Below are 4762 nucleotides of genomic sequence, written 5' to 3' on the forward strand. Positions count from 1 at the left end.
GCTTATAACAACTTGAACACGGGATTTTCAACACCAATAGCCGGCAGGCTCTATAATCAAAACAATGTCGGCCAACATAAATCAGGCAGGGTGGTATTCAAATACTATTCCGACTTTCAAAATTCAAGGCAACAGGAGATACTAAAAAATTGAAATACAGCCAGCAAGGTAAAAATTTATAACCCACCCGGATAAAAAAAAACTGACACCGACAGGGTTCTAGGTTGAATACCTTGACGACCCTGCAAGTAGCAGTTACAGATACTAAACATCCGCCAAGATCTTCAACCTAAGAGCTTGCCGACTAAACCTAGTTATGAAAAATCGGCAAGGTCGTGAAACAAACACCTTGCCGGCTAAATAATTGCAAATTCAAAGATTCGATTTTTATGACCTAATTTGACATGCAAACATGAAATTAAAGTACTAGAGTGAGTTTAAGTAGGCCCTTACTTTCTTAATCGCGTCATTTCTCTTTTTTTAGCGACTTCGATTTCTTCTTCTTTAACCGTTTTTTTCTTCTCTTTCTTTTGAACTAACAAAGCAATTCCAGGGTTGTATTCGTTGGGTTTTCTATTTGTGTTTTTCCTACGACTAGGTTTCGGCCGTGGTGGCTCCATGTTTGAAGATTAATCGGAATTTTCGAATCGACGATTATGACGAATTGATCGACGAGTTTTGATGGTGGTGTGATGGAGAGCCGGTATGATTGTGGAGGAGAAGAATAAGAGAAAAAGGAAGATGGAATGAAAAGAATAAAACTGATTTAGGGTAATTAGAATTATAAAGGGTAAAGGCAGTATTATAACGTCATCCATATTTGGCCTCCTCTTAATAATGACACTATGTCCATATAAGTCTGGGTACACCCCAATCTCGCTAGGTTAATATATAGCGAATTCATACATCTGAAGGGAATTATACTCGTATACCGTCTAGTCTTTTCGGTGTACACCCAATTGCTAACTAGGAGATTCACGCGAACGACATCTTTGAATGAGATTCGATAAACTCTATGAAAACCTTTTTTTCCTCTCACTTCCACTTTTCCTCTCTCTCATCTGGTATCTCTTTCTCAAGCTCTCGTCTAGCTAGTATCTTTTCATCACTCATAGAAAAAAAATAGAGGGAAGAGTTCTAGTAGAGAAACACCGATAGCAAATCCTACAACTACAGGTGATGCACCACCTTCATTAGATGCTTAACGTGTTCAAGTTTCTTAATCAATGGTAATTTTCTACAAATCTCATCAGATCTCAGTTTTTACTTTGTATTGAACTCTAATTAGGGTTTTGATGTGTACCTTTTATCTCATCTTCTGTCGATTTCTTCCTTAGGGATTTGATTTCTAATTAGGGTTTTGATGTCGATTTCTAATAATGGTTTCATCCTATATTGTATCATGAATTCATCACTCAATTCGATTCGGCTGGTTTATTCGTAACTGCATATTTACTTTGTTCATCTTTTCAACTTGTTTTACTGTTTTTGTGTATTTTTTTTTAATTCAGGCACTAAAGAAGGAGAAAGTTCCGCGACCTCTTCAAAGCCAGCTAAATCTGGTGCTGGGTTTCATTCATATAACTGTGAAGAGGCATATATTGACTGGAGGACCACAAAAGGCTTCCTTTCACTGTTCCCCCTCAAATACTATTAGCACTCAAGGTTTGTTCTGCTTTTACCTAATCATGTTACTCATTTGTGGCAATTGGTTACATGCTTTTCTTTGCAGAGTTAACCAAACATTCAACTGATATGTAGATGGTCAGGTGGCTGCAAGGTCGGGATGGGTACTAGTCTTCTTGTATATTCATAGACAAACTTTATATTTCAATTCAGGCAGATGAAATTGTGTGAGCTTATGAGGAATGGTGTTTGGTGTATTCCCGTGTAAGTGAGAATTGTTTCTGACTCTCTTATATTGCTTGCCTTTTGTAGTGGGGATGATTTTATGATCTGGAGTGGCACCCTGAAGAATAATACTCTTTCTGTTGCTGGGGCTGCTGAGAGAATAAGAGATAAGGGGAGATATTAAATTGGGACTCTAAAGTCTGGAAGTCCTTCATTCATCCAAGTATAAATAATAATTTGTGGAAATTGCAGTGTGGAGCTTATGTAAATGCTGAAACATTGGTCTCCAAGGGTTTTAATATGGAGAAGAATTGGTTACAATACCTAACAAAATCTTTCGGCTGTTGCATCAGGTAATTTTTGTCTTGTGATCCTTGTAAGTTTTCTTGGTTGTATCACGACGATATTTTGATCTTGAGGCCCACCTCCAGATAACATTTGAACATATCATACTTTTGTGAGGTGTGACTGAATCCGACAGTTTGTAAGTGCATTTAATAATGTTGTTCATTCTGTGTACATTTATTAATCGGACAATTTGTTAGTGCATATCATCCACTCGAGGTTCTATCACCTGTCCCAGCTCCGGAACTGGCTTTAAGATGTACCTGCAATGCGCAGTAGGTATATCATAGTTTTTAAACTATCATCATCATTTTTAGAAAAGAGCAAACCATCAGAGGGGCTCATATATGTTTCTATTGTTTTCTTTTTATCTTGCAGGCCAGTGTGATCTTGAAGTATTCATAACATTTGAAGAAGAAGCGTCAGTAATAGATAGATATTTACTCGAAATGCTGTTAAAATTGGCAACTGTATAATGGCAATTGAGATGTGTTGTATAAACTCTTATCTATATATGTTTGTTTCAGTTTTTTATTAAACTCGTACCTCACTGGCTCTCCTTTCTTTGCAGCCGAAGAGAAGCCAGGTGCTTCTCTTCTATTAGCTTAAAGACGAAGATCGATAAAATTTATAAGCAACACAAAGTTATATTAGCTTTCTTTGCAGTCGAAGAGAATCCAGGTGCTTTTGTTCTGTTAGCTTAAAGACGAAGATCTATAAAATTTGTAAGCAACACAAAGTTATATTAGCTTGATTTTTGTCTAATTATTTTTCCTAATTTCATCAACCTGTAAACTAACATGTAATTATTGTAGGATAAGATGACTCAGCTCCAACAACAAAGCATCACTGAAGGAGAGCAAAGAGATGAAGTTGATATTTTCAATGAAAAGATATATTATTCCTTCTGGAGATTTGGTTCAAATCCAAGCAAATGGAATCCCGAAGATGCGAGCAGGCAATGCATTATTCCAACAAGAGACATTGATTCAAATGTTGAACCAAATGGACATGGCTGAATAGCTTTGAAGATAACTGGGGATGACTACTTGAGTGACACTTCTTTATTAAACAATAGGCATGATGACAGTCGAGATGGTACAAGCATAGCAGGTAGCAGTAGCAGTAATTACCGTTGTATGGAATATGTAAATAGTGTTTCATGTTTTCAGTGTTTAGAATAATAGGTCAAGAGATTTCATTTCTAGATGAATTTCAATTTCTGGTAGTTTTATTGTTTTTAGGTTGTTTGCCATAGTAATGGTAATATATTTGATTGAGTAAAACTTAAATCTTTTGTTTTCAGTATCTATTATGATTTTATTGAATAAATTTTTGTGAAAAGCTTGTATTGAGGAATAATTTTGTCTTTGAAATTCTTTTCTAAGGCAAACAAAGAGTCCTTAATAAAGTATTTAGGGACCAAAAAAAACCTCTTTAATGAAGAAGAAATTTCTTTTCGAGGCAAAATTAACGGTCATTAATTAAGATATTTGGTGGCGATTTTTTTCACCTTTAGAGGGGAAGTATTTGTCTTTGATAAAATATTTGGGCACAAAATATGTTGCTTTTTGCGGAAGAAAAAAATTGTTTTTGAAAGTTTGTTTTAAAGGCAAAATGAATTGTCTTTGATAAAAAATAAATTTAGAGACAAAAATAAATCTTTCCTGAAAATTTAGAGACAAAAATAAAATATTGATATAAATGAATTTAAAGAGGAGGAATTTTATTTCCGAAAATTTGGTATTTAGAGGCTATTGATTTTGTCCCTGATTAAATTAATTAGAGACAAGTCTTTTTTGTTTCAGATAAGTACTATTTAAGACAAACTAAATTGACACAAAAATTTCGCTTTTGAGACAATTGTTTTGGTCTTATATAGTTATAATTAAAGACAAATTAAATTGACACAAAACTTTCTTTTTGGAGACAATTTTATTGGTCTTAGATAATTATCATTGAAGACAAATTAGTTTGTCCTGGAATTTCATTTTTGCGTCAAAAATCTTGCTCGCTAAAATATGCCTTTTGGTGTCGAATTTTTTCGTCATTAAAATAAATTTCATAGACAATTATATTTCGTTGATGAAAGAGAGACTTTTGTTGATAATTAATTTTTCTCGTGACCGTTCATAATTTTGTCGCGATATACTTTCCTAGACGGGGTATTTGGGACAACTCCGTGACAAAAAAAAATCATCTCGAAAATTATTTCGAGACAAAAAAAGGGGATTTCCTGACAAATCTTTTTGACATTAAACCCTCATTTTCTTGTAGTAACTCCGTTATACTTGATAGTGATCCTATAGAGTTTGGTTATTACCAAACCTATTATCAAGTAACACACTTTCATTGCCGTATCGCCTCGATCTTGTATCCATAGTCAATCACACATGCTATATTGTTGTCGTATTGTTTCGATCTTGCATCCATAGACGATCACAGAAAGTGTGAATACCGAAGTTGTTGTATTGTCTCGACTTTTTCCATAGACGATCACACTTGGTAAGAGGACTTATAGGTTGAAACAAAAAGATTGTGGTGTATTTAAATATCCTCGTCTTTT

General features: G+C 34.5%; 1 long non-coding RNA gene across 6 annotated transcripts; it reads left to right on the forward strand.

Moving 5' to 3' along the window:
- The first annotated feature begins 956 nt into the window (after positions 1-956).
- Positions 957-3540, forward strand: LOC113343037. Of its 6 annotated transcripts, none has more exons than XR_003356995.1 (6): positions 959-1229; positions 1512-1665; positions 1762-1790; positions 1939-2475; positions 2575-2921; positions 3012-3540. It is a non-coding gene; the product is annotated as an uncharacterized LOC113343037 (long non-coding RNA). The 6 variants fall into 6 exon arrangements; XR_003356998.1 differs by lacking the exon at positions 1762-1790 and having other exon boundaries at positions 962-1229; positions 2575-2685; positions 2768-2921; positions 3012-3504; XR_003356996.1 differs by lacking the exon at positions 1762-1790 and having other exon boundaries at positions 964-1229; positions 1939-2204; positions 2397-2475.
- The last annotated feature ends 1222 nt before the right edge of the window (positions 3541-4762 follow it).

Source organism: Papaver somniferum, unplaced genomic scaffold (genome assembly GCF_003573695.1).
Source record: "Papaver somniferum cultivar HN1 unplaced genomic scaffold, ASM357369v1 unplaced-scaffold_52, whole genome shotgun sequence".
NCBI classification, from domain to species: domain Eukaryota; kingdom Viridiplantae; phylum Streptophyta; class Magnoliopsida; order Ranunculales; family Papaveraceae; genus Papaver; species Papaver somniferum.